Source organism: Dendronephthya gigantea, unplaced genomic scaffold (assembly GCF_004324835.1).
Source record: "Dendronephthya gigantea isolate DGI-Jeju-01 unplaced genomic scaffold, DenGig_1.0 000589F, whole genome shotgun sequence".
Lineage (NCBI taxonomy): Eukaryota > Metazoa > Cnidaria > Anthozoa > Malacalcyonacea > Nephtheidae > Dendronephthya > Dendronephthya gigantea.
Window position 1 is genome coordinate 1 of NW_021163599.1, and position 22,389 is coordinate 22,389.

General features: G+C 37.0%; 2 long non-coding RNA genes across 2 annotated transcripts; both read right to left on the reverse strand.

Annotated features, from left to right (window-relative positions):
• Nucleotides 1–1,387: 1,387 nt before the first annotated feature.
• On the reverse strand, nucleotides 1,388–1,878 carry LOC114543910. The gene is made up of 3 exons (XR_003690233.1): nucleotides 1,837–1,878; nucleotides 1,671–1,757; nucleotides 1,388–1,429 (listed from the first exon to the last, which is right to left on the reverse strand). It is a non-coding gene; the product is annotated as an uncharacterized LOC114543910 (long non-coding RNA).
• Nucleotides 1,879–1,888: 10 nt separating this feature from the next.
• Nucleotides 1,889–3,295, reverse strand: LOC114543911. The gene is made up of 3 exons (XR_003690234.1): nucleotides 3,025–3,295; nucleotides 2,710–2,772; nucleotides 1,889–1,928 (listed from the first exon to the last, which is right to left on the reverse strand). It is a non-coding gene; the product is annotated as an uncharacterized LOC114543911 (long non-coding RNA).
• Nucleotides 3,296–22,389: the final 19,094 nt, after the last annotated feature.

The following is a 22,389-nucleotide window of genomic DNA, read 5'->3' on the forward strand; positions in this document are numbered from 1 at the left end:
CTCTCTTTACCTGCATCAGAGCACACAGTATGTCGACAGCGGCGTGAGTCACGGCTTCATTATTCCTCTTCAAAGCTTTCACAGTTTTCACACCAACCTTCTCATAGAAGCTGTAAAAACAAAACAGAAACACGGTCTAGAGAAAGTGAGCTGGTTGAGTAAACAGCGTGTGTTATGGTTAAAGATAAACGTTTCTCACCTACTGAGCGTTGTGAAACCTGCTTTGGATCCAACCTAATGTCTCAAAGCGTGAAACAGTGCTTCGAGATCTTTATCTGATATTTTGTTTTGGTCTCCTGCAAATAGACGAAACATTTTAACTATTTTATGTATATATTGAATACCTGTGAAGGTAATAGCAGTCAGAATATGTATATTTTAGGGGTGAACACTAAATATATTTATTGGCAAAGATATACAATACCTTCGTGAGCAATGAGCATTGTGATGGCATTAATGATAAGTCTTTCTTTATTCTCCGGGAAAAGTCCTTACAAAATATTTAAAATCGTTTGAAATATATATTGGAGTTTAAAAGACTTAATATTCCAGCCGTACTTCTGGCGAGAAAAATTCAAATCTACCATTTCATGGATTCGGACCCAGTCAACTCAGCAACCAGAGTTACCGCAGCGTAGTCCCTAGGCCTCTTAACGTTCTTTATACGCGGCGAGCCGGGAACTGAGAGGCCAAGAACAAAATGTTTTGTATTTTATCTATTTTGTCCCCACTTTCTGTATTGAGGTCAGTTTACGATCCACGACACGGTTAACTGGCCTTGTTCGACGTCGCTAGTCAAATATTTGCTTGAAATAACCTACGGGATATTAATTATACTGTCAGGACTTCGAAATATCCATACAAACGTTTCAATGTCATTTGCTGTCGACGCTATCGACTATCAAGTAAACTCGAGTCCGTGCGTACATGGTTATGATTATAATAAGCTTCAATCTGCCAATTTAAATTATTCTCGCTTCCTTTATAACGAATATTGTTGTAAATCTAGGTCAACTAATGCATACTAAAATAAGCAGAAAACTAACGTGCGTATGAAAAACACGTGAGTGGAAAACAGCCTTAATCCAGATTTTGACAGAACATTAAAACTCAGTAAAAATGCAATAATATTCTCTACACAGGATTTTGTCTGCAGAAAAGTACAAAATAAGAAATTGTCAACTTACGTCTTGGGTGACTGCATGAAGTAGACCGCTGTAGGAAATATTGCAGTTAAATCTCTACACATCTTCGGTTAAATTTCCTGCAAGGAACCAGTAATAAGACAATATAAGCTTTTGGAGATATTTCAAAAATTTAAAGTGAAATAAAAAGAGAAATATTTCACCTGGAGACGCAGCGAGGAATTTTAAATGACTGCTTTCTACTTCTTCGTCAACAACGTTATACAATGGACCCCAACGATAACCTTGAAAAATATATCATTTAAAAAAAACAATTCTTCTTTTGCTGTATGTGATGTATTGCACTGACTAATAGGAATACCTGACGAGAAGTGTAATTGTTTGTGTGTTATATGAGATCCCATACGTCAGGAGGAGAATGAAATGAGGGTTCGTATTTACGGCAATCATAGCAGTGCGAGATTTTCATCAGGAAAATTTTGACCATAATTTTCGCTCAATCATTTATGAAAAAGCGTACAGTACCGTCTCTTCGTTGGGGTCGTTTTTACACAAACATCTCCATTTCCACTGCCTCTAACCCCGTGTAGCTAACCAGCCAATGATATATCCCTAGATTGAGTGAAATACAAACATTCAGAACAAGAAATATTTTATATAGCTTCATACAAAATCTGCTTTTTTAAACTACCTGTCGGAAGACGAGTAATTTCTCAGCTGACCGCTTGTGTATTCCAGCCCGAACAACTGAGGATGGTCTCGATAGCTAATTATTGAAAATATCTGACAGAAAAAGAAGTTTTAAAACTATGATATACTATAATACACAAGTCTTAACCAAACGGTATATTCTGGAAAGTAACTGCAAAAATAAAACTATTTTAAGTCGGCTGGATACTTTTTTGCAATTGGACATGTTCAAAATGGAAACGTGAAATAAAAAAGATGATAAAAGCAGTAAACTTGAATCCAGGTCAGAAGACATGGAGTGTTTGGAGTGTTTGGAGTGTTTGGAGTGTTTAGAGTGTTTGGAGTGTTTGGAGAGTGTTTGGAGTGTTTGGAGTGTTTGGAGTGTGGGAGTGTTTGGAGTGTTTGGAGTGTTTGGAGTGTTTGGAGTGTTTGGAGTGTTTGGAGTGTTTGTTTTTTTTTCTTTCAAGGTCTGAGATGAACAATTACTGGAACTGACATGGAATGTCGCATGACTTACTGAGCTAAGGGGATGAAGGCTGACGATGTTGAACATATATTATAGTAATAATAGTTTATAGTTTATTATATATTATAGTAATAGAGTTGATGTTCGCGGGCATAAATGTGTTTTTGGCCCTCCTCGCGGAACACATTTTAACCCTCGCTACGCTCGGGCTAAAATGAGTTCGAAGTCGGGCCAAAAACACATTTATGACCGCGAACATCAACTCTATTGTTATATTAATCACTATAACATACACATGAGTATATACAAAATTAGTAAAATACAATAATTAGTAAATACAATAATTAGTAAATACAAAATTAGTAAAATACAATAATTAGTAAATAGATTTGAATAAATATAGTTCACCTGGTGCAAGGCACTTTTTAATGATAACTCCAAGCTTATACTTTCTGGATAATTTAATACATTCTATAGGGTTTAATGATCAATATAGGGATAAGTATCATAAAATTGTTTGGCTGTTGGGGTTTATAAACTATCAAAACTACAAAATTATATCCTGTCAAAATTTCGAATTTCTAAAATAATGCCGGGTTTATGGTCATTTGAATTTGCTTGCTACTTTTATAATACGCAAAAAAGTAGACGGTAGACACTGATTTTAAGTTCAAATTTATAATATTTCAAAAATATATTATGCATTATTAATTATTAACATACCTTGAATAAATTTGAAGTTTTACATGATTCAAGAACATTTTCATTTGTATACCAAACTGTTTCGCCTTTGGATTTGATTCCGTTCATTAGTCAAAGTACACTTCAAGATGTCGGGCTTCCCTTCAAAATTGTCGAGGCCAGGGATATGACGGTGCTAGTGCTGTGTCCAGCCAGGTAAAAGGTATTTCTGGGAGAATATTAGAGAAAAACCCGAAGGCGTTGCATGTTCATTACTCCAGTCATCGTTTAAACCTTATTGTTGCCAAAGCGTGTTCAATTCTTCCAGTGAAAAATATGTTGAGTCAGGCACAAAATATCGCCAGCTTTTTTATCAGTTTCCCTATCCGCTCACAGTATCTAAGTAAAAAGATGAAAGAGTTTGGTTTAACCCGTAACAAGCTCGAAAAGCCTTCCACGACACGATGGGTAGAACGAATAAGATCCCGCGATGGTTGTTTGGATGCATTCAAAGTTATCTACGAAACACTCAATTTTATGCAGTTTGGAGGATCGCAGAAGGGCCATTTCCTAGATTAGCTAGTGACGCACAGTCTCATTTTTGCAACGTGGAGAAATTTGAATTTATGGCTGCTCTCATTATCACCCAACATGTTCTTGATCATACTTTGTCATTGACGGTCCAATTAAAGAAGAAAAAAAAATCGATATTGCGGAATCAATAAAACGGATTAATCTTTTAAAGGATGAAATGGCAAAACTACGTGCCTCTGTAGATTTATTCCACAATGAATACTACGACAAGCTGTTGGAATTAGCTAATAACCTCGACGTGGCTGAGTGTTTTCCCCGGGTATGTAAAGCTCAAACAAAATGTGATAATCATCACCAGTACAGCAGGTGGTTACAACAGATTAACAGTAACCATTAAGAGTCGTGCATAGGCCACGTGATAACGAAACATTCTGAGCTCATCAATGAACAATTGTAAAGGTTTTATTGTAACTCATAGGAAAACCTAATGTATATTTTGTAAAATCTATTATATTACGAGTGTCTTTCCCTAAGTCTACCGACCCCTGAATTCCCCACGCTATCGTCACCCTGTAATAAATAAGTAAGTTGCAAGTCCTCACCTTCAACCACAAGGATTAATTACGTAAATCGAAGTGCAAAATTGAGATTACCGGTTTCTGAGTTTACCGGTTTATAATGCTCAGTATTTAATAATCCGTAAGACCAATTTATCATTATTATTACTTGACTTACGGATTCATTAAGTTTATCCTCGTCTTAACTCAAAAAAGTTTTCAAAGGACTTGCATCCAGAAGGGATTTACCAGGAACAGGCTAAAATTAAACAGATATTGAGATTAATGCACGATGATGATTCGTGATCTTAAAATTGCTACCTTTTGAAACTCTTCACGAGTTAATAAGCCTTGACTGTTCCCTGTGAAAGAAAAATTGGTAAATATAGTCATATTATAATATATTTCCTCCATATTGCAAAGGTAATTTCGCTTGCCTTCAGTTTCTTCCTGTGTAAAACAGTGTCTTTGGAACCTGGTACGACATCAATCTGAAACGATTGTAAAATGAAAAAGCTAGTCTAAATCAAAGATCTCTTTCTTTTCTGCTTCCCCTGCCAGTCATGTTAGTAGCAATGTAAGGGATGGATAGTGAATGTTCTTGCACGAAATAAATTTCATGCAAAGCGAGTTTGAAGAGAAATTCTTACCATAAAAGCGCTTGGTCCATATCTCGGCCTACGACTCAAATATCGAGTTCGTTGAACAAATGCCGAACCAAGATTCAACTTTTGACCGGAATCTTGTAATAAAATCGACGAGGGTGAAGATCTGCCGTGTTCTGTAAGCAGCATCTTTTGTTCTGCGCTGTCTAAAATGCAGGCAGATAATTTGTTCATTTCGTAAATGCGCGAACAATGGCCGATCTGTTTTAACATTACAAACCTGACTCCTTGAGTTCGGTTTTCTTCATTTCAACATCATCCCGGGTATCTTCAATATTAGTTTCCTCATCTTCTCTACACGATGCGAGGCGATCTTTGACAAGATCTACAATCAATGTACGCTGTCTGTGCTCTTGCTAAGAAGTTCTGTTGTAGTTTCAAGGCGTTGTCTGGCTCCTTCTTTAATGAGTTCGGCCGATAAATCATCTGAAATACAACAATATCAATTTGACATTCCGCCAACGGAATGCCCAACCGAAACATTGAACAGGTTTGACCCATCGTTGACAAGTTGTGGGCGAAAACATTCAGAGCACAATTTGACTGAGAAAATAAATGGGCTTACCAAAGAGTTGTTTTGGAATTAAACTTTCATAAATCTCAGTCTTTCCCACCGCTGGTCGTCACAAGATGTTTGAGTCACAAGATTTCTGTACTGAGCATACGGTACCAGTAGCCTTTAAATCGCGGGTAAGAAGGTCAGATGCTTTGGTATCGAATTTTGTGTTTGGCACCTGGCTAGAATCATCTGCACGAGTTTTGCTATCAGTTGAAGAAGCCTGGAAATGACAAATAAGTTCCTAAGAGCTTTCACTAGAAGAATATTAAAACTTGGTCGCTCTTGCAAATATATCTATTGAAAATTCAGCAAGCAATCCCCGTGGCAATAGAATGACATGTGGACTTACTTTCGTAATAAATGGCACGAATTGTTTTCTTAACAATAGCGGACAGTTGACAAACCAGGATGGAATGACATTATCAGCAAGAGCTACAGTGTATTGAGAGTATCTAAGGTGAAACATATCAGTTCGTTTATATTTTAATCATTTTGACAAAACCAATAATAAAAAGTTTCAGATGTTATCGCGTTGAGCCAACTTCGATGATTCTGTGTAAGGCAAACATATTCCAAAGACTTGTTTCAACTGGATCGCTGTGAAGTTTTTGTACAAAGCACAAAGCTGTTACAATGCGATTTAAACGATTTAAAAGAATGTTACCAACTTTTCGCCGAATACGATTGTGTGTTTACACAACCTAGCTCTCTTTAGGGGTACATTGATATTTTGTAACAGATTTCATAATTTACGTAACTTCAAGAAACATACCAGAGAGAAATTCTAGCAGTGGTATGGCAACTTGAGACGTTGGCGAAAGTTTAGTAAACTTTTCCAGATATTGTGGGAGCAGTCTAAGGACAGAAAATTTAGTAATTATTACTTAAAAAATCATATATTTGTGAAGGAGTATCTCGCATCACAAGAGACGTTACGTTTAGGCTGGAGTTTATTGAAAAACGTTTCTGTAAATTCACTGAGCACATTATCAAGGCACGATTTCAAATATCTCCAAAGAAATAAACTTCTAAAACGCTGCAACTACTTAAATCAACTTCATTCTTACAAAGTGCTAATGGAAATAAAAAAACGTCTCAAATTCCAGACTATTTTAGGTAGCTATACCTTGCCATAACTGAAGGCATTTCTAACATACATACGGTGAGACAAGATACGCTTAACGTCGCGAAATGAGCAACCAAGTACGCATCAGACAACACTAGACGAAATATACAACAACGTTTAAGCAAGAACAGACAACCGCTGAAAATAAAGTCACGCAGATTCTTACCTGTTCATCTTGACCAATAAAAATGTGGTACGTACACAGCTCCGTTAATACCTGCACGTGTTACAATAAAATATCCAATTAAATCATTAGTATGGTATGATATAATTATGGTATGATATGCATGGTTATGGTATGGTATGATTTCGTTATGGTATGGTATGGTGTGATATTATTATGGTAAGATATGGTTATCGTATGGTATGATTTAGTTATGGTTAGTTATGGTATGATATGATTATATGATATGATTATATGATATGATTATATGATATGATTATATGATATGATTATATGATTAATATGATTATATGATGGTATGGTTTGGTATAATTTTGGTAATAAGATATTATGATATATGCAAAAAACTGATTGATAAGAACCGTACTGGAAAAATTCTAGCGTACAAATGAGGTCGGCGCATATCGTTAGGAACACGAAATAATCCAGGAAGAAAATCGTAATTTGAAACCTGAATGCAAAGTAAAATTTTTAGTTCATGATTTTGGTGTGAAAAGAACACAACTTCACTTCCCTTCCCATTTTAGAGAAGACTGTAGATATTGAACGTAAATATTGCTTTCCAGAAAGTATCAAGTTTTTATCTTGCAGTGCCTCTGGAAAGTTCCTCAGAAGAACATCCAACACCTCCCATTCCAATTCCTAGAAAATGAAGAAAGTTGAACTTCAATCGAAACTTAATGCCAGATGATATATTATGATAGAAAAGTTTACCTGTTGTAAGCACACAAGAATAACATTCATCGCCTCGCTGTAAGGCAGTGAAACAATCCCGTTTGTCTTATCTTCTGCAGAACTAAAACAAAAATGAAAATGTATTACGCAAACAAGAAAAGGAATTTTGGAAGCAGAATACCTGACATACGTGGCACTATCGTCATTAACCAACATTTTCTTTCAGAACAAACAAAATACGAAGTGAATTAAACTTTTCTACTTTTGTCTTGCACAAGGCCTAGACGTTGTCAGCTCGCAGACTGAGGAAACATTGAAGAATCTTTAAGAAAACACAATGTGAGACATCATAGAAAAATCGCGAGAAATAAAATTGAATTTGCCTTACCGAAAGCCGTATTTCCGATGCACTATACGTCCGATAGCCATTGTCATAATGAGTTTTTATGTGGTACACTAATATATTGAATATTCGTTCGGCTCGTTCTTGAGGTTTACGAAACAATTTCATCTGCAAAAATAGAATGAAATTACTGAAAGAGAAGCAAGTGTGGCATTAAATTACACTTATTTTTGTTCACGAAAATAACTTCATCACAATGAACGAATATGTGTGGACAATCTCTGCATGTCCTTCATTACCTTGAACAAGCGTACTAATCCTAATACAGCCTCTTTGATGTCTTTCTATGCTGTTTCATCCTGAGGCTGCAGCAACAAAGACAAATTACAGTGATTAGATGTAATTTTATGTCTCTAGATGTTCCTACATATACCTTGCAGTCTCTATAATTACCTTACATGTTCTTTACATGACGGCTTAACGTATCGTTTGAGAGGATCAACTGGACAGTGGCAATCTGGAATTGATAAATGAAATATATATCCTTTTACTTCACTGATGCGTTTGCATTCACGACCCCCGTGTAAAACGATCCAATTTGCGGATATATAGTTAGGTTCAGGTCAGGAAGCTTTCACTGATAAGAAAGAGTTTTCTATTGAAGTACAGTATCAGCTCATCACGAATGAAGAGGGAAATTGGAGTGGAGAAATGAAACCGTCTGAAAATGATTGTATTGAGTACCTTCTCGATTATATGCAAAACATCGCAAACTTTCGGTGAATCAGAGGATTCAATAACATCGACCAGAAGCTGGACAGCTCGGATCCGCACAGAAATATCCCGATCTTTGACAATGTGGTCTAAATGTGACAACACTGAATTCTCAAGTATTTCTTCCTGTAAAAAACACGGAGTTATAAAACTAGAAAAAGATTCATAATATCGCTAATGTCTAGAAAAATGGACTAAAATTTATTCAAAGTACTAAAATTTTATACCTCATATAGTGGAGATAACGTTCCTAATATGTTACAAAGCACATTTAGAGCTTTAATTCGGTTGGCCGTCCTCTCTTCACATCTAAAAAAAAATTCCCATTAGGATAAGACTGAGGCTACATAGAAATACATCACGAACTTAAACAAAAATCAACATACCAAAATATTACATTTTTACATAACAAAATATAAAGAAAAAAGAAGACCACACACTTGAAGTATTTCTCCACCAAATCTTTAATATTTTCAAACCAGTTTTCGCAGTAAGGATGAAGAGACTGGGAACGATGAGAAACCAGGAGAATAACTGATGATTACTGCAAACAACGACATTTCATTTAGCTGCAAACAACGACATTTTATTTAGCTAAGTGGATTCCGTTAGATCTTCATATATTTTATTAATTTTGTCCTCAAAGAAAGTCATAAAATTGTTAGCTAGATTCTCATCAGATTGGCACACAGGATATTGAGAATCAGGGGTATAATGTAGTAACTTTCCAACGGTTTTAAATAATTTCTTTTGGTCACTCCCATTATCTCTAACAATTTCAGAATAATAACGAGTACGACTTTCCTATAATAGCTCACTGACACGGCGACATTGCTGACTGTATTTTAGACGATCACAGGATTGTCTTGACTTACGCCATACCCGCTCGAGTTTCCTTCTGATACGTTTTTCGTTTTTAATTTGTTCAGTGTACCAAGGTGCAGCTGGACGAATAATTATCTCTCTGGAAATAAGTGGTGCATGATGATCCAGAATTTTGGGCAGCTCCGAGTTGTATTGGTTGACTTTCGCACTTATATCAGCCGTGTTCCCAGTGTTAATCGGAGATAGCCTAATTTCATTAAGGAACGAGTCCATATTGATTGCTTTAATTTTACGTGACTCCACGACCCTTCTCTGAAACAATGGTTTTTTAAAATTGAGTTCATATGTAACCGTGTAATGGTCAGATATAGATGGATCATGAACGTCAATAGATTGAACAATATTTTCCTCATGGCGAGACAAGATAAGGTCTAACGTGTGACCAGCAAAGTGTGTTGGTTGTTGTACACGTTGTTCTAGATTAAAAGAATCAACAAGATTGAGAATTTTTTTTGTTGTTAATTCCGACTTATCGTCTACATGGAGGTCGATATAATACGATTATATTTAGAATTTGAGATGACACATTGATTTGCATACCCATCACTTCGAAAGACTTAATATGTGAGAACATTTTCGCCGAGTCCAGCTTGACTTTTAAAGTGTTGTTGTATAGTATACCAATGCCTCCCCCTCTACCTTGTTGTCTCGAGATATTGTTAAAGGAGTAGCCCTTCGGGGTGAAATTCCCAAAAGATATATGATCAAATTTGTCAGGGTGAAGCCAGGTTTCTGTAATCGCAAATATATCAAATTCATTCTCAACCACATAGTCTTTGACTAAATTCGCTTTGTTCCGAATAGACCGTCAGTTGAGAAGACCAAAAGAACAAAGCTGAGTAACAGCTGTACCAGGAGTGTTGGCAATGCCTGATAAAGGAATATTGATGAGATTGATTCTCTTAATATAATTTCTGCCATATATATTTACAGGCTTTGGGACACGGTCCGTGATTCTAACAGGGATAGCTTCCTGATGATTTGCAGGATGATAGTGATTGTATAGTGTGGCGGTGGTGTTTGCGAAGTAGGTATTATAGCAAATATTCCTATAGGTCATATGGAACAACCAACCTTTCTGTAAATTCAACTGCCCAAGCATTGAACTAAGCTCCTCAGGATTATTAGCGGGTCGAAACGTGTTCATCAAACGTAACTGCTTTCGATGTTCAGACATCTCATCCGACTGATTATTATCAAAAGTTTGAGGACCAGGATTAGGCGAAACATCCACACACATTGTTAGATCCTGCTTGAAGGCTTCGTACACAGGACTAGACTAACAAATCCATGTTTCGTTTCTTTAGCAATCGCAAATGAGACTTTGTATTTAGGTTCAAAACCAACTCGTTGTATGTTGACCCGACATCGAAAAGCAATATCTCCACAAATACTCAAGGTTATGCCATCCGCAGCCAATCCATCCAAATCCGTGCAATTAGTACTCTTAAATGCCATATTAATTGGTCGAGATGTACGAAACTCGTTAGATGAAATAAATATCATAAAAAATATATAGAGCTGCCGACCAACTGACATATTGGTCGTGAATTAAGCAGTACGAAAACACAATATTCATTTCCATACACCAAAAGATGGTGATTCAATGATAACATCACGTTATCAGCTTTAGAGAATTTCTTTAAAAACTTGTTTAACGAATCGGATAGAAGCAAACGGGAACGAGAAGAAGAAGTTGTGAAATCATTGTAAGTGTGCTTATTTCTATTTAAACCCGACAACTTTACTTGTTCAGGGAAAGACATATTAGAGTTGTTTACTAGTAAAAGCTATGTACACACACCTTGGGTGGTGGTGGACAAAATATTGAATATTGGTTATTTTTATTCTAGATCACTAGCTGCCTGTGAAGGAACATACAAAATTTTACTAGAATGCTACAAAAACAGCTGGATTGAAGGTTGTCAAACTGAAATGGTCTCCCAAGTGGCAAATCGATTGCTCGAATCCTACCATAACCGTGTTTCATTATAAATCTGTGAAAAGGAAAAAGTAAATTAAATGAACATGGCCGTTCAGCACAAGTACTTGTAGTCGATTGGAGAAGACAATTGTCTCCCATGCGGTAAATCGATGGTTCGAATCCTACCATAACCAATTTTCATTATAAACTTCGTCAAAAGAAATACAGTAATTAAATAACCATGGCCATTCTCCAAAAGATCTTGTAGTCTAGTGGCTAATGCAATTGTCTCCCAAGTGTTAAATCGATGGTTCGAATCCTGCCATGACCTTTTTTCATTATGAACTTCGTGAAAAGAATAAAGTAAACTAAATAACCATGGCCGTTCAGCACAAGACCTTGCAGACTAGTGCTAAGACAACTGTCTCCTAAGTAGTAAATCGATGTTTCGAATCCTGCCAAAACCATTTTTCATTATGAACTTCATGAAAAGAAAATAGTAAATAAATAACCGGCATCCAGCAAGACCTTTTGGTCTAGTGGCGAAGACGATGGTCTCCCATGTGTTAAATCGATGGTTCGAATCCTACCATAACCGTTTTTTATTATGATCTTCGTGAAAACGATAAAGTAGATCAAATAAACAGCCGTTCCCCGAAAGACTTGTGGTCTAGTGGCCAAGACAATTTTCTCCAAAGTTTTAAATCGATGTTTGGAATCCTGCCAAAACTATTTTTATTGAACTTCGTAAAAGGATAAAGTAAACTAAATAACCATGGCCATCCAGCACAAGATCTTGCAGTCTAGTGGCGAGGACAATGGTCTCAGAAGTGGTAAATCGATGGTTCGAATCCTACCATAACCGTTTTTCATTATGAACTTCGTAAAAGGGTAAAGTAAACTAAATAACCATGGCCATCAAGTACAAGACCTTTGGTCTAGTGGCGAAGACGATGGTCTCCCAAGTGTTAAATCGATGGTTCGAATCCTACCATAACCGTTTTTCATTATGAACTTCGTGAAAGATAAAGTAATCAAATAACATGCCGTTCAGCACAAGATCTTGGTCTGTGGCTAAGACAATTTCTCCCAAGTGGTTAAATCGATGTTCGAATCCTGCCAAAACTTTTTATTATGAACTTCGTGAAAGGATAAAGCAGACTAAATAACCAGGCATCCAGCACAAGACTTGGTCTAGTGGCGAAGACGATGGTCTCCCAAGTGTTAAATCGATGGTTCGAATCCTACATAACCGTTTTCATTATGAACTTCGTGAAAAGGATAAAGTAAATAAATAACCATGGCCATTCAGCACAAGACCTTGCGTCTAGTGGCGAAGACATGTCTTTAAGTGAAATCGATGTTCGAATCCTACCATAACCGTTTTTCATTATGAACTTCGTAAAAGGTAAAGTAAATAAATACATAGCCGTCAAGACAAGACTTTGGTCTAGTGGCGAAAGATTCTCCCAAGTGTTAAATCGATGGCGAATCCTACCATAACCGTTTTTCATTATGAACTTCGTGAAAGGATAAAGTAGATAAATAACCATAACCGTTCAGCACAAGACCTTGCGTCTAGTGCGAAGACGATGTCTCCCAAGTGTTAAATCGATGGTTCGAATCCTACCATAACCTTTTCATTATGAACTTCGTTGAAAAGGATAAAGTAAATTAAATAACCATACGTTCAGCACAAGACTTGCGTCTAGTGGCGAGACAACTGGTCTCAAGTGTAAATCGATGTTCGAATCCTGCCATAACTTTTTTTATGAACTTCGTGAAAGGATAAAGTAGACTAAATAACTGGTCATCCAGCACAAGACCTTGTGGTCTAGTGGCGAAGACGATTTCTCCCAAGTGTTAAATCGATGGTTCGAATCGTGCCATACCTTTTTCATTATGAACTTCGTGAAAAGAATAAAGTAGAAAATAACCATGGCCATCAGCACAAGATCTTGCGTTAGTGGCGAGGACAATGGTCTCATAAGTGGTAAATCGATGGTTCGAATCCTACCATAACCGTTTTTCATTATGAACTTCGTGAAAGGTAAAGTAAACTAAATAACCATAGCCATCCAGCACAAGACCTTGTGGTCTAGTGGCGAAGACGATGGTCTCCCAAGTGTTAAATCGATGGTTCGAATCCTACCATAACCGTTTTCATTATGAACTTCGTGAAAAGGATAAAGTAAATAAATAACCATGTTCAGCAGAAGACCTTGTGGTCTAGTGGCGAAAACAATGGTCTCCCAAGTGTTAAATCGATGGTTCGAATCCTACCATAACAGTTTTTCATTATGAACTTCGTGAAAACGATAAAGTAGATAAAAACATAGCCGTTCTCCCGAAGAACTTGTGGTCTAGTGGCTAAGAAATTTTCCCAAGTGTTAAATCGATGTTTCGATCCTGCCAAAACCATTTTTTATTATGAACTTCGTGAAAGGATAAAGTAAACTAAATAACCATGGTCATCCAGCACAAGACCTTGCGGTCTAGTGGCGAAGACGATGGTCTCCCAAGTGTTAAATCGATGGCGAATCCTACCATAACCGTTTTCATTATGAATTCGTGAAAAGGATAAAGTAAATTAAATAACCATAACCGTGCAGCACAAGACCTTGTGGCTAGTGGCGAAGACAATGGTCTCCCAAGTGTTAAATCGATGTTTCGAATCCTGCCAAACTTTTTTTTTTATATGAACTTCGTAAAAGGGAAAGTAAACTAAATAACCATGGCATCCAGCACAAGACCTTGTAGTCGAGTGGCGAGGAGATGGTCTCCCAAGTGGTAAATCGATGGTTCGAATCCTACCATAACTGTTTTCATTATGAACTTCGTGAAAGGAATAAGTAAATTAAATAACCATGGCTGTTCAGCACAAGATCTTGCATCTAGCGGCTAAGTCAATGTCTCCTAAGTGTTAAATCGATGATTCGAATCCTACCATAACCTTTTTCATTATGAACTTCGTGAAAAGGATAAAGCAAATTAAATAACCATAACCGCTCAGCAAAAGACTTGCAGCCTAGGCGAAGACAATGTCTCCCAAGTAGTAAATCGATGGTTAGAATCCTGCCATGACTTTTTCATTATGAACTTCGTGAAAAGATAAAGTAAATTAAATAACCATCGCCGTTCAGCACAAGACCTTGCAGTCTAATGGCTAATACATGTCTTTTAAGTGGTAAATCGATGTTTCGAATCCTGCCAAAACCATTTTTTATTATGAACTTCGTAAAAGGGTAAAGTAAACTAAATACCATGGCCGTCAAGTACAAGACCTTGTGGTCTAGTGGCGAAGACGATGGTCTCCCAAGTGTTAAATATGCTCGAATCCTACCATAACCGTTTCATTATGAACTTCGTGAAAAGGATAAATAATTAAATAACCATAACCGTTCAGCACAAGACCTTGCAGTCTAATGGTTAAGACAACTGTCTCTTAAGTGGTAAATCGATGTTCGAATCCTGCTAAAACTATTTTTATTATGAACTTCGTGAAAGGATAAAGTAGACTAAATAACCATGGTCATCCAGCACATAACCTTGCGGTCTAGTGGCGAAGACGATGGTCTCTCAAGTGTTAAATCGATGGTTCGAATCGTACCATAACCGTTTTCATTATGAACTTCGTAAAAGGATAAAGTAAACTAAATAACCATGCCATCCAGCACAAGATCTTGCGTCTAGTGGCGAGGACAATGGTCTCATAAGTGGCAAATCGATGGTTCGAATCCTAATAACCGTTTTTCATTATGAACTTCGTGAGAACGGTAAAAAAGATCAAATAAACATAGCCGTTCACCCGAAGAACTTGTGGTCTTGTGGCAAAGACAATTTCTCCCAAGTTTAAATCGATGTTTCGAATCCCGCCAAAACTATTTTTTTATGAACTTCGTGAAAGGATAAAGTAGACTAAATAACCAGGGTCATCCAGCACAAGATCTGGTGGTCTAGTGGCGAAAACAATGGTCTCCCAAGTGTTAAATCGATGGTTCGAATCGTACCATAACCGTTTTCATTATGAACTTCGTAAAAGGATAAAGTAAACTAAATAACCATGGCTATCCAGCAAAAGATCTTGCAGTCTAGTGGCGAGACAATGGTCTCAGAAGTGGTAAATCGATGGTTCGAATCCTACCATAACCAATTTTTATTATGAGCTTCGTGAAAGGATAAAGTAAACTAAATAACCATGGTCATCCAGCACAAGACCTTGCGGTCTAGAGGCGAAGACGATGGTCTCCCAAGTGTTAAATCGATGGTTCGAATCGTTTTCATTATGAACTTCGTAAAAGGATAAAGTAAACTAAATAATCATGGCCATCCAGCAAAAGATCTTGCAGTCTAGTGGCGAGGACAATGGTCTCAGAAGTGGTAAATCGATGGTTCGAATCCTACCATAACCTTTTTTATTATGAGCTTCGTGAAAGGATAAAGTAAACTAAATAACCATGGTCATCCAGCACAAGACCTTGCGGTCTAGAGGCGAAGACGATGGTCTCCCAAGTGTTAAATCGATGGTTCGAATCCTACTTAACCGTTTTCATTATGAACTTCGTTAAAAGGATAAAATAAATTAAATGACCATTACCGTTCAGCACAAGATCTTGCTGTCTAGTGGCGAGGAGATGGTCTCCCAAGTGGTAAATCGATGGTTCGAATCCTACCATAACCCTTTTTCATTATGAACTTCGTTAAAACAGTAAAGTAGATCAAATAAATAGCTTTTCACCCAAAGAACTTGTGGTCAAGTGGCTAAGACAATTTTCTCCCAAGTGTTAAATCGATGTTTCGAATCCTGCCAAAACTATTTTTATTATGAACTTCGTGAAAGGATAAAGTAGACTAAATAACCAAGGTCATTCAGCACAAGACCTTGCGGTCTAGTGGCGAAGACGATTTTCTCCGAAGTGTTAATCGATGGTTCGAATCGTGCCATGACCTTTTTCATTATGAACTTCGTGAAAAGAATAAAGTAGATTAAATAACCATGGCCATTCAGCACAAGATCTATCGTCTAGTGGCGAGGACAATGGTCTCATAAGTGGTAAATCGATGGTTCGAATCCTACCATAACCGTTTTTCATTATGAACTTCGTGGAAAGGGTAAAGTAAACTAAATAACCATAGCCTCCAGCACAAGACCTTGTGGTCTAGTGGCGAAGACGATGGTCTCCCAAGTGTTAAATCGATGGTTCAAATCCTACCATAACCGTTTTCATTATGAACTTCCTGAAAAGATAAAGTAAATTAGATAACCATAACTGTTCAGCAGAAGACCTTGTGGTCTAGTTGCGAAAACAATGGTCTCCCAAGTGTTAAATCGATGGTTGGAATCCTATGATAACAGTTTTTCATTGAACTTCTTGAAAACGATAAAGTAGATAAATAAACAAAGCCGTTCTCCCGAAGAACTTGTGGTCTAGTGACTAAGAAAATTTTCTCCCAAGTGTTAAATCGATGTTTCGGATCCTGCCAAAACCATTTTTTATGAACTTCGTGAAAGGATAAAGTAAACTAAATAACCATAGTCATCGCACAAGACCTTGCGGTCTAGTGGTGAAGACGATGGTCTCCCAAGTGTTAAATCGATGGGACGAATCCTACCATAACCGTTTTTTATTATGAACTTCGTGAAAAGGATAAAGTAAATTAAATAACCATAACCGTGCAGCACAAGACCTTGTGGCCTAGTGGCGAAGACAATGGTCTCCTAAGTGTTAAATCGATGTTTCGAATCCTGCCAAAAGCTTTCTTTTTTTATTATGAACTTCGTAAAAGGAGAAAGTAAACTAAATAACCATGTAGTCGAGTGGCGAGGAGGATGGTCTCCCAAGTGGTAAATCGATGGTTCGAATCCTACCATAACTGTTTTTCAGTATGAACTTCGTGAAAGGAATAAAGTAAATTAAATAACCATGGCTGTTCAGCACAAGATATTGCATTCTAGTGGCTAAGTCAATTGTCTCCCAAGTGTTAAATTGATGATTCGAATCCTACATAACCTTTTTCATTATGAACTTCGTGAAAAGGATAAAGCAAATTAAATAACCATAACCGCTCAGCAAGAGATCTTGCAGCCTACTGGCGAAGACAATCGTCTCCCAAGTAGTAAATCGATGGTTAGAATCCTGCCATGACTTTTTCATTATGAACTTCGTGAAAAGAATAAAGTAAATTAAATAACCATCGCCGTTCAGCACAAGACTTTGCAGTCTAATGGCTAATACAACTGTCTTTTAAGTGGTAAATCGATGTTTCGAATCCTGCCAAAACCATTTTTTATTATGAACTTCGTAAAAAGCGTAAAGTAAACTAAATAACCATGGTCATCCAGCACAAGACCTTGCAGTCTAGAGGCGAAGATGATGGTCTGCCAAGTCTTAAATCGATGGTTCGAATCCTACCATAACCGTTTTCATTATGAACTTCGTTAAAAGGATAAAGTAAATTAAATAACCATAACCGTTCAGCACAAGATCTTGCTGTCTAGTAGCGAGGGCGATGGTCTCCCAAGTGGTAAATCGTTGGTTCTAATCCTACCATAACCGTTTTTCATTATGAACTTCGTGGAAAGGGTAAAGTAAACTAAATAACCATGGTCATCCAGCACAAGACCTTGCGGTCTAGAGGCGAAGACGATGGTCTCCCAAGTGTTAAATCGATGGTTCGAATCGTTTTCATTATGAACTTCGTAAAAGGATAAAGAAAACTAAATAACCATGGCCATCCAGCAAAAGATCTTGCAGTCTAGTGGCGAGGACAATGGTCTCAGAAGTGGTAAATCGATGGTTCGAATCCTACCATAACCATTTTTATTCTGAGCTTCGTGAAAGGATAAAGTAAAAAATAACCATGGTCATCCAGCACAAGACCGTGCGGTCTAGAGGCAAAGACGATGGTCTCCCAAGCGTTAAATCGATGGTTCGAACCCTACCTTAACCTTTTCTCATTATGAACTTCGTGAAAACGATAAAGTAGATCAAATAAACATAGCCGTTCCCCGAAGAACTTGTGGTCTAGTGGCTAAGAAAATTTTCCCCCAAGTGTTAAATCGATGTTTCCCAAGTGCGATGGTCTCCCAAGTGGTAAATCGTTGGGTCTAATCCTACCATAACCGTTTTTCATTATGAACTTCGTGGAAAGGGTAAAGTAAACTAAATAACCATGGTCATCCAGCACAAGACCTTGCGGTCTAGAGGCGAAGACGATGGTGTCCCAAGTGTTAAATCGATGGTTCGAATCGTTTTCATTATGAACTTCGTAAAAGGATAAAGTAAACTAAATAATCATGGCCATCCAGCAAAAGATCTTGCAGTCTAGTGGCGAGGACAATGGTCTCAGAAGTGGTAAATCGATGGTTCGAATCCTACCATAACCATTTTTATTATGAGCTTCGTGAAAGGATAAAGTAAACTAAATAACCATGGTCATCCAGCACAAGACCTTGCGGTCTAGAGGCGAAGACGATGGTCTCCCAAGTGTTAAATCGATGGTTCGAATCCTACCTTAACCGTTTTCATTATGAACTTCGTTAAAAGGATAAAATAAATTAAATGACCATTACCGTTCAGCACAAGATCTTGCTGTCTAGTGGCGAGGGAGATGGTCTCCCAAGTGGTAAATCGATTGTTCGAATCCTACCATAACCCTTTTTCATTATGAACTTCGTTAAAACAGTAAAGTAGATCAAATAAACATAGCCGTTCACCCAAAGAACTTGTGGTCAAGTGGCTAAGACAATTTTCTCCCAGTGTTAAATCGATGTTTCGAATCCTGCCAAAACTATTTTTTATTATGAACTTCGTGAAAGGATAAGGTAGACTAATTAACCAGGGTCATTCAGCACAAGACCTTGCGGTCTAGTGGCGAAGACGATGGTCTCCAAAGTGTTAAATTGATGGGTCGAATCCTGCCAAAAGCTTTTTTTATTATGAACTTCGTAAAGGATAAAGAAAACTAAATAACCAAGGCCATCCAGCACAAGACCTTGTAGTCGAGTGGCGAGGAGGATGGTCTCCAAGTGGTAAATCGATGGTGCGAATCCTACCATAACCGTTTTTCATTATGAACTTCGTGAAAAGGATAAAGTAAATTAAATAACCATAACCGTTCAGCACAAGACCTTGTGGTCTAGTGGCGAAAACAATGGTCTCCGATGTGTTAAATCGATGGTTCGAATCCTACCACAACCGTTTTTCATTATGAACTTTGTGAAAAGGATAAAGTAAATTAAATGACCATGGGCGTTCAGCTCCAGATCTTGTAGTCTATGTGATATATATATTGAATATTTAATTAGCCTGTAAGGTATAAATATGCATGCGTAATTAGCAGCGTTGTTGGCTTGCTGGATGATGCTGTAACATAGAATAAAACAGAGAATAAAACATTTTATGAAGACTAGATCAATCTGTATCAATCTGTATCAGAGACAAGGCATATACACTACAATTGGGCTCACTGAGGAGAAAGTCAGGGCTGTGGTGAATGCTACGGAGCCGAAAACAGCCTCTGAAGTTCGGAGTTTTATTGGCCTGGTAAATTTCTGTAGTCTGTTCATTCCAGATTTAGCTATAACGGCTGAACCCCTGCGGAAGTTAGCCAGGACAACTACACCTTTTGTTTGTGGAAATGAACAGAATAAGGTGTTTCAAGAGCTTAAGAATACGATGTCTACCGCTGATTCATTGGCTTTTTTTGATAAAGATGCAGAAACGTCGATCTCAGATGCTAGTCCTGTTGGTCTTGGTGCAGTGCTTGTGCAAAAGCAACAAAATGTAATGAAGGTTGTGGCATATGCTAGTAGATTTCTTTCTGACATGGAAAGGCGGTATTCTCAGACGCAGAAAGAAGCATTAAGTATAGTAGCGTTTTCATGTGTATTTGTTCGGGATTCACTTTGAGGTTTTGACAGACCATAAACCATTAGAAGTGATTTATTCCAAAACCCATAGGCCCTCTGCACGAGTCGAAACGTGGGTTCTGAGATTGCAGAAATATGATTTTACTGTTAAGTATCTTCCGGGTCCAGAAAACATCGCGGACACGTTGTCTCGGAAACAGTTGTTGAAGAAATCGAGTCCAGCGGTCGTGACTTTGAAGTTTCGCGCCAAAACGGATAGCTATCGCCTAAACCAAGAAGGCAGTGTTGGCCTCCTAAACGTTTTGGTGATATTTACTATATAAGTAATTCGTAGTACTTTATGATACCTTAGTACTATATATATATATATATATATATATATATATATATATATATATATATATATATATATATAATATTATATATATATATATATATATATATATATATATATATATCAAAATTTAGAAAGGTTGTTATAGCAAATCAAGAGTGCACAAGCCGAAGCGTGCTTTATTTAAATTTAAATTTACTGAGATAGTATGAGGAGCTACAAGCAGGACATCATATCACTATTGCTTACCATGATCAATTCACTTTAGCTACATACAATAATATTCCTTCCCTCACCGATTTCTCATTCCAGGCTTGGACTGGACAATGGCTGGTTTAAAAGGAGGAAGGAAACCAACACACAAACATAAAAGAGATTTTATTCATGATATGAAGATGTGATGTTATTGTATTATATTACTAATGTGGGATTATTACTAACACGCATTCACGTGTTATTCACATGAGCGGGACAATCAGTCGCGAGCTGTCATACAAAATTTACTATAACGAGAGTGCACAAGCCTAAGCGTGCTTAATATCAAAATTTAGAAAGGTTGTTATAGCAAATAAGAGTGCACAAGCCGAAGCGTGCTTTATTTGCTATAACAACCTTTCTAAATTTTGATATTAAGCACGCTTAGGCTTGTGCACTCTCGTTATAGTAAATTTTGTATGACAGCTCGCGACTGATTGTCCCGCTCATGTGAATAACACGTGAATGCGTGTTAGTAATAATCCCACATTAGTAATATAATACAATAACATCACATCTTCATATCATGAATAAAATCTCTTTTATGTTTGTGTGTTGGTTTCCTTCCTCCTTTTAACCAGCCATTGTCCAGTCCAAGCCTGGAATGAGAAATCGGTGAGGGGAAGGAATATTATTGTATGCAGCTAAAGTGGAATTGATCATGGTAAGCAATAGTGATATGATGTCCTGCTTGTAGCTCCTCATACTATCTCAGTAAATTTAAATTTAAATTTAAATAAAGCACGCTTCGGCTTGTGCACTCTTGATTTGCTATAACAACCTTTCTAAATTTTGATATTAAGCACGCTTAGGCTTGTGCACTCTCGTTATAGTAAATTTGTATGACAGCTCGCGACTGATTGTCCCGCTCATGTGAAAACACGTGAATGCGTGTTAGTAATAATCCCACATTAGTAATATAATACAATAACATCACATCTTCATATCATGAATAAAATCTCTTTTATGTTTTGTGTGTTGGTTTCCTTCCTCCTTTTAAACCAGCCATTGTCCAGTCCCAAGCCTGGAATGAGAAATCGGTGAGGGGAAGGAATATTATTGTATGTAGCTAAAGTGGAATTGATCATGGTAAGCAATAGTGATATGATGTCCTGCTTGTAGCTCCTCATACTATCTCAGTAAATTTAAATTTATATATATATATATATATATATATATATATATATATATATTGAAGTTTTAGAAACAGTAGAATTAAGCGAACATTATCATGTATACAAGTGCGAAAACCTATGGAAAAATCATTTAAAATCTGTTTCTAAAAAGTGTTTGCAACATTTCTCCATAGCATGTTACTAGCCCTATTGGTGCCACTGGGTTATATGTAAATGTTTAAATATGAAATGATTTAATGAATATTAAACAGTAAACATATACTCTATAGATATGTAAATAATAATCTAGTACAATGTAATTAAAAAAACAACTTATCTCCAATATTAAACATCACAACGAGTAAATCCTCTTTGGCATAATTTTAAGTTCCAAAAACAACAATGGTATGTGCAGTTGCAAGCAAACTGCGTGTTTGCACCGACTATAACCATCATGTGAATGATTGTACAGTATAATATAAAACAAAATATTTACGAAGGAAATAAGAATTTATGTAATGTGATTTTATAAATAGACATTAAGGCAAGGTGTTCCCCCAAGGGGATACGCCTTGTCGACGATAATTCAAAATCTTATATTATGG